The sequence below is a fragment of the Castor canadensis genome, chromosome X, assembly GCF_047511655.1.
Source record: "Castor canadensis chromosome X, mCasCan1.hap1v2, whole genome shotgun sequence".
Taxonomy (NCBI): domain Eukaryota; kingdom Metazoa; phylum Chordata; class Mammalia; order Rodentia; family Castoridae; genus Castor; species Castor canadensis.
In genome coordinates, this window is record NC_133405.1 from 140,694,278 (window position 1) to 140,702,817 (window position 8,540).

The 8,540-nt window shown below is 37.3% G+C and overlaps 1 protein-coding gene across 6 annotated transcripts in view; it reads right to left on the minus strand.

The window, feature by feature from the left end:
• Nucleotides 1-8,003: 8,003 nt before the first annotated feature.
• The window catches only part of LOC141419808 (eukaryotic translation initiation factor 1A, Y-chromosomal-like), a 39,501-nt gene continuing 38,964 nt past the window's right edge, over nt 8,004-8,540 (minus strand). For all 6 annotated transcript variants that reach the window (XM_074063545.1, XM_074063541.1, XM_074063543.1 and 3 more), the window contains one exon: nt 8,004-8,350. The gene's annotated coding sequence lies outside the window, so the exon portion shown is untranslated. The remainder of the gene's footprint in view (nt 8,351-8,540) is intronic.

An 8,540-nucleotide genomic window follows, 5' to 3' on the forward strand; every position in this document is an offset into this window, starting at 1 on the left:
TCCCCTTTGATGAGAAAACTGCAGAACAACATCTGAGGCACCATCTCCAGGACTGGAGACTGTTTTTAGAATGCTATTTTATTTTTCTCTCATAATATTACTCCTCACAGTAATTTTTTGGATTGTTTTCCTAGGATTGAAATTTATATACCTTAATTAAATTTCAACATGTACTTCTATTAATACGTTACTACTAATAGAAGTCATTTCTCTTTTTTGTTACAATTGCCCTATGTATTATATTCACAGACTTTCTCCACGCAGCCATCAATGTTAAATATTCTGCTTTCTACATGCACATATACTTTGAAAATTATAAGGGAAAAAAAGCTATTACATGTATCCAGACACTTGTCATTTCTTTTTCTTTTCTCCGCTTGAAATTCTGCATCTCCTTCTCTTACATTTTCTTCAGTCTGGAAAACATCTGTTTTAGCACTTATTTTAGACTAGATCTCTGAGCAACAAACTGTCTTAGCATTTCCTTCACCTCATAATACTAGTCTCCCTTATGTCACTTGGAGGATTACCATCACTAACAGGATTTCTACACAAATGAATAATCATTAAATTAAGAAAAAATCTAATTATTATGCCAACTGTTAGAGCAATAATACCTTTATTAAACCTTTACTTCTACATGACTAATTTAACTCTACTACACTAATTTTATACCTGATTATTAATACCATAAAAACCAAATGACAATACTATAATAATACTCAACCATTTGCTCCTACTCTTCATTATTACCAAAATATCATTACCACTACCACCCATAATATTTACCCTAAACTAGGGCTTTCAGAGGCCCTAAAGTAAGTTAAATTAAAACTTAATTCCTGTTGTAAGTATTGCAAGACTTTATTGAACATCAAATGAATGCAAATCAAATACTTTAATTAAGCTAAAGCTTTACATTGGTGGGATATCCATCCATGAAGTTTTTAATTAACGGCTAATCAACTGGCTTAAAACAACTTCTCCTACTGAATAGGGGAACAAAGGTGGGAGAAGCTCTGGCAGAATTGAAGCTTTTCCTTTGAATTTGCAATTCAACATGAAATATCACCTTGAAGCTTGGTAAAAAGAGGGCTTGACTTCTGTCTTTAAATTTATAGCCGAATACTTAACTCAGACATTTTACCTCTATGTTCATTAACCATTGACTATTCTGAACTAATCAGGAAGATATTGGAACCATTTATATAATGTCTGGTGCTGAAACAAGAATAGTCAGTACTGTCTTAGGACTCTTGATTCACACTGTGCAACCAGGAACACTCCTAGGAGGTGATCAGATTTATAACGTTATTGTCCTAGCTATAGGTACAATATTTGCAATTATAGGAAGCTTTGTCCATTGAGTCCCACTATTTTCAGGGTACACATTAGATTCTACATGAGCAAAAATCCACTTTACTGTTATATTTGTAGGAGTAAATTTAACTTTTTTCTCTCAACATTTCCTTGGGCTATCAGAAATACCACAATGATATTCTAATTCTGGAACTCCAGCCACACTGGAGAATAGTTATCACGTTTCCTCTGACATGTGAATTTTTAGCAAAAGTGACACGAAATAAAAGACGGCACTATTAGGTATGTGGAAGGAGAAAAAGGGATTGGGAAAGTGTGGAGAGGAAAGGGAAAGAAACTGATCAGTGGTGGCTCGTGCCTGTGATCCTGCCTACTCGGAAGGCTGAGATTGGGAGGGTCACTGTTTGAGGGCAGCCCTGGCAAGAGACCTCATCTCCAAAACAACCAGAGCAATATGGACAGAAAGTATGACTCCGGTGGTAGAGGGCCTAATTTGCAAGTGTGAAGCCCTGACTTCAAATACCAGTCCTATGAAAGAAACAACCAGAGAGTGGATGACTATGAACAAAATACATTATTCTTATGTATGGAAATGTCATAATGAAACTCGTTACTTTGTACAGCTAATGTACATTAATAAAAATGGCCAAAAGCAATGGTAAAACTGATACGTACTGCCATGTGGACTAACCTTGAAATACTACGCTGAGTGAAAGCTGAAAGAACCCAAAAGGCACTTACTGTTTGGCTCCATTTATGTAAACACTCAATGCAAGTTAAGTATTTTCAGATAAAAGGAAAACTGAAGGATTCCTGGGGCTGGAAACATGGATTCTGCTCAGTGAGCAGTGACAGAGATATTTAGGAACCTCAGAGAGGTGGTTGTACAGCAACCACTTCTATCACGAATGTACTAAATCATTAGGTGAAATAACCCAGACGCCCAAACAAGACCTGGGTGTTTTCTCTCGCTTGTGCAACCCGAGCAGGGCAGCAAGTCATGAAAGTAAAATGGAGACTACTAGGGAAGGGAAGGCTTTTTTAAACTGAGTATGTCATGGCCTTACATTCAAAATAATCACAAACTGTATTAAAAGAGAAAGAACAGTCTGGCAAGACAAAATGGTTTAGAAGCAGGTCCAGATATGGTAGTGAGATAGGGCCATAAGTTTAAAACAAGTATAATTAATACACCAATGGCTATCACTGACAAAAGTACAAACATAAAAGAAGAGAGATGAGTAATCTAAGAAAAGAGATGAGCATCAGAGAAAGAAGCAAAACAAAATGTAGAATGACTTTGCTAAGCTCACTGGTATGCTGGACATAACTGAGAATTAATCTATAGGTGTCAGGGTAAAGCAATAGAAGATTTCCAAAATACAAAGCACAATGAAAGAAACCAACTGGATGTGTTGGCACTTGCCTGTAATCCAGCACTCAGGATGCTGGGGCAGGGGAAGCACAAGTTCAAGGCCAGCTGGGGCTTCATAGTGAGTTCAAGGTCAGCCTGGTCATAGCATGACCCTGTCGCCTCCCCCCAAGTAAAGAGTGCAAAACTTTAAAAGAGCAGAACAAATATCCAGGAAGTGTAGGACAACCACACAGAGAGCAAAATCCTGTAATGGTAATAGCAGAAGGAACAGAAAACACACACACACACACACACACACACACACACACACACACACACACACACAGTTTGCAGAGGGAATTTCAATTAACAGAAACCAAGTCCCAGATATCAGGATGGTAGAGACTTGGCATAACTGTACCTGTAATGGTAATAGCAGAAGGAACAGAAAGCGCACACACACACACACACACACACACACACACACACACACACACACAGTTTGCAGAGGGAATTTCAATTACCAGAAACCAAGTCACAGATATCAGGATGGTAGAGACTTGGCATAACTGTACCTGGAAATATATTCAAAACAGACAAAATAAAAAACCTTAACATACAGCATAAAAACACTTTGCCTATAGGAAAGCATCTATGTCTTATTCTCAGGAATCATGCAAGCAAGACAACCCAGGAGCAATATAATAAATGTGCCAAGAGGGAAAATACACACTAAACTACAACTTACATCTTGTCAACTGTCCTTTGAAAGGGAAGGAGAAGAACAAGGATGATAATCTTCTAATTTTAATTTACAAATTAAAAGGAATTCTAATCAGACACTGGGCAAGAAATGCTAAAAAGAAGCTTGTCAGAGAGAAGGGAAAAGGTAAGCAAAAGAGTTGCACACCAAAACAGAAAAGGACAAAGAATTAACTTCTTAACTGATTTAAGAAATTTACTTAAACTAATAATAGTGAGAATATATGCAGTGATCATGGTTTATGTGCAAGCGAAATAAGTGAAAGTGACACAAGGGACAGGAAGGAGGAATCAGAAATATTTTGTTACGTTGGATACTTGCACTACTTTTAAATGGTACAGTACATTTGAAAGTGAACTTAGATTAGTTGTATATGTGTATTTCAAATTTCAGGCAACCACTTTGAAAAGTTTTAAAACAAGTATAATTTCTGCAAGATAGAGAAATATAGAATCACATAATTTACCCTAGTAGGAGGTTATAAGAGCAGAAGACAGAAACGGGGACATAAGAGTAGGTTACCAAGCAAACAGAAACAGTAACAAATACAATAGAAATTAATCTATGTATAGCACTTTAAGTGTCCACGATCACAGGGGCTGCCAAAACAGCTCAAGTGGTAGAATGTCTGCCTAGCAAATGTGAAGCCTTGCATTCAATCCCCACTATTGCCAAAACCAAAACAAAATAAAAAGTCAGAGATTTTCAGATTAAAAAACAGACTCCACTGTATGTTGCCTAAAAAAATGACTTGCCATGTTTTTACAAGTACAGATCAAAAATAAAAGAATCGAAAAATCTCACCATGCTGGTACAAATCAAAGAAAGGTAGGGAAGCTCTACTAATTTCATGAGAGATTTCAAACAAAGCAAAATTGTAAGATATAGAGAGGGGTATCATATAAGAGGAAACTGGCCAATTATACAAGTAGTTGAAAGAACTCCTAATATTGCAGTGCCAAATGACAGAGCCTGAGGCAAACATGAAGCAAAAACTAGTAGAAATGCAAGAATAGATGAAATTAGTATTTTCCTGTTTGACTCTAGCACTGCTTTTTTTTCTTTCTTATTTGTCTTAGAGGTTTTGAGGTTTACAAGTTGTTAGTCTTTGATTCTTTCCTATTTTTCACTTGCATATCTACAGTGAGATTTATTCTCTCCCAAGCTCTCATGGATGTGACTATCTGTCTTCCTCTTCTCTGTAAGATTCCTTTAAGAATCCTTTGCAATGGTGACTTGGTGGTCATAAATTACTTTAGTTTGTGCTTCTCTTGGTATTTATTTCTCTGTCAGTTTTAAAGAATAACTTTGCTGGATATAGTAATCACAGTAATCACCCAGAGTGCTTGAAATATATCATTCCATGCTTTCATGACTGTTAGTTTTTTAGCCAATAGGTCGAATGTAGTGTTGGTAAGTTTGCCTTTGGGAGTCACTCGGCACTTCTTACAGTTTTCAATAGTCTTCCTTTGTTCTGTCAGGGTCTCAGTGGGCACCATGTCATATTGACTGGGGAGGTAGCAGCCATATGAGAGATTCTCGATTTGGGGATTGACCACATTGCCAATGTGCAGACTAAAAACCTTCAGAGAAAATATACTTTTGACAGCTAGCATTTCACCTTCATTGGTTCAGCAAGAACACCTGGCACAGCCTGCATTTTGCATGAACTCATTTGGTGAAAGCTGAGAGAAAACTCAATAAGCTACAGTCATGAGCCGCTACTCCTCCCATACAGGACACCTGGGACACTCAGAGATTAGACTGTCATATTCCATCGCATCCACCCCTGATTGATTTTCCAAGTTAGGACAAGTTTCACTCAGTTTTCTCTTTCAATGTATTTTATCACTTATTGTTTGGGTTTTTTCTTTTGTGTTATCTTTACAATTTTATTTTTTATCTCTCATTTTTCCTTATGGTTTTATTCCTTTGATCTACTTTTCATTGTTTTTTCCATTGCTAGGAACTGAGACCAGGCCCACATATTCCAGAGTTGGGTATTCTTCCTCTGAGCTATCCCCACAACTCAGTTGAGAAGAATTAAGTCCACCTCTGGCCACAACCCATTCCTACTCAAACTCTAGCAGATTTTCTTCCTTAAAGAACTGGGATGATAAAAGTTGCAGACTTAGGAAGAGGCTAAAGTCCCACTAGCCCACAGTATCTGCAGAAAGAAAGAAAAACAGTAGTAGCTAACACCATATCTACACTTGTGCTGTAGATTGCAGCCACACCTGGTCAGATTGCTTACAGCTAAAAAAGAATGAAAGTGAGCACCACAGATGGGAAGATTTCAGGGCCTTCCAGAAAATTGGCAAAAATACTAGGTAAGAAAGACACAAGTTAACTTGCACCTGGTACCAAATGGACCTAACAAATACCCACATTATTACATTCAAGAGCTGTTAAATACACATTTTACCTAATAGCACATAGAACATTCTCTAGGATAGATTATGAGTGCTCATAAGCCTAGTCTTAACAATTTTTTAGAAACGGAATTCATGGGAAGTTTGTTTTCTGACCATAATGAATCAAGTTAGAAATCAAACACAAAAACTTTAAACACCATACAAATAGATGGAAAATAAACAGCTTATTTTTGAACAACAAAGGAATTAAGTAGGAAATAAGAAAAAATAAGTTCTTCTTGATAAAACAAAAATGGAGACACTAAATATCAAAACCCATGTGATGTAGCAAAAGCACTACTAAGGAAGTTTATAGCAGTCAATGTCCAAATCAAGAAAGTACACCATAAAAAAAATTTAAAGACATGAAGGAACAGATTACCACTGCATCTCAAGATACAAGTGAAACAAGAGCGGTCTTCATCCAAAAGTAACAGAAATTAAGATCAGCGCAGGAAAAATGCAATGGAGACAAAAATATAAAAGATCATTGGAATAAAGTTCTGGTTCCTCACGAAAGGAAAATGAAGGACACGAACCTATGCTAAACGAATTAAAACACAACAAGAGAGATAACTCAAACAACATCTGAGGTAAAAAGAAGACATTCCAACAACATCATAGGAAAACACATGGACACTGCTCATCACATGCAGATTCACAGCAGTGCCACAACCGAAGAAAGATGTATTTCTTTCACCTCTCCCTCCTGCATAGTGTACAAATGCCTATCACTAACAGGTAGGGCAAGAAAACCTTTGAGCTACTCCTGTCCCTCTACAGTGCAGGCTGATGTGACACTGAGCAGTGTAAATAGTCTTATTGTTGCCCCATCCTCGAGGTACTGCCAGAAGAATTCCAACAGAAAGTTTGCCTGGCCACAGATTCATCATACTTCAACTTGCACCCACAGGCCACTGAGCTGAAGAAGTCTAGGAGAAAAGCCCTGGGTATTACATGAGCAAAGAAGGTCCCAAGAATTTATTTGCCTAGCTCAAACCATATCCAGTTACCATTTGCTCTGTAATGGACACAACAGCTGACACAGGCAGAAGGGAACCCCAGGCTTTTGCCCCAATCCAGGTGTGAATGATTGTGGGGTTAAGGTACCATTTCTGAGAAAAAAACAAAACAAAACCCTAAGTACTAACAGCATTTGCTGTCACCACATCCATGTGACTCTTACTGCCAGGTGACGCACTATGTTATCTGAACATGCACTGCTGCCCTGACTGGTCTGAGTGTCAGATAGGTGGTGATGAAGTACCTAGGCCCATACCACTGTATGGAAGACAGTTGTATCAGGTCTGCGCTACTGTTACAGACAGAGCCAGAGACTCTGACAAATAACCCAGCTTATGCTAACAATGCCTAAAACCATTTAGAACATAATCAAAACCATGAAACCAGAAAATCTCCACACAATGTTTTCAAAACAACTCCTTCAAGTAGAGTACATAGAGCTGTGTCTTATTCCTGCTTTAATGTTTAATTGCAATTTTAGACTTTCCAGGATGAAATGGTAAAATGGACTATCAATCAAAAGCAAAAGTGTTTCACAACAAAGATCCACAAATTGCAACCACAGTTGTCTTTTCAAAGAATCTTTAGACAAACCGTATCGCTAGAAGAAAAGTGTTAGAGGAGTTTTACACTCATGAAGCACAATTCTAAGCTTTAGGCAAAGTACGGCAAGAGGATATACCCTGTAAATTCAGCAATTTCCTTTAATGTATTACTCTGAAATGTGAGTTTTGATTACTCATCAACACTGACGGTAAGTCAGCTCGTTAAATCTGCTTACTTAAGTGTTAAAAGCAGTACTTACTCTCAAGACACATCCCACTTATGTCAGTGTTCAGAACTCCACAGAGTAAGAACTTCAAACTACACCGTGTACTTATATTTCTTATTTTACTTATTTCAGGAAATAAATAACCCGGCCTCGTATCTTCAATCTATGGTGTTGGTGTGTTTGTGATGTATGGCAAAATGGGACACAGTCAAATGCAGGTTTATTCGTCTTCATAGTTGTTACCTTTTTGTTACAAAGCCATGTGAAGTTGTATTCCCTTATTTTCAGTTGTGAAAATAATTGGGAGAATGTTTTACAAACTGATCAATGACTCTGTTTCCTTAAAGACGTAGACGATTGAACTGTGTGCCAGATCTTACTTTATTAGAGTTAACAAATTTATAAAATAAGCAAATCTTAAAAAGAGAGACTATGATACAAATTGCTAGTCAGATGTGCCAGTATGTGTATCATATCAGTATGTGTAACAACATGCCAGTAACACAAAGTAAGAAGACCAGATGCTCAACGTGACACTTTATTATGGTTTTATTTCTGTGAGTCTTGCATCAGGAAAATAGAGACCTCTTTTATTATGAGACTGGCTCTTCACTTGTACAATGCAATTTAATTAGAGTAAAATGACATTTTTACCTAACCTATTTTGTAAAAGTAAAAGTAAATGTTTTATGTACCACTACAACCTGTCTTTTTTTTTTTTTTTTACCCCCTCATTGCTTGCTCTTTCCCTGTCACCCTGCCCCTATCATTGCAGTGCATGGCAGTATATTGTCTGCATATACAGATGGAATGTTTCAATAGTTTTCATGATGTTTTTCACATTCTCTTACCCTTTCCCACCTCCTTGTAGTTCCCTCAGACAGACCCACTGAT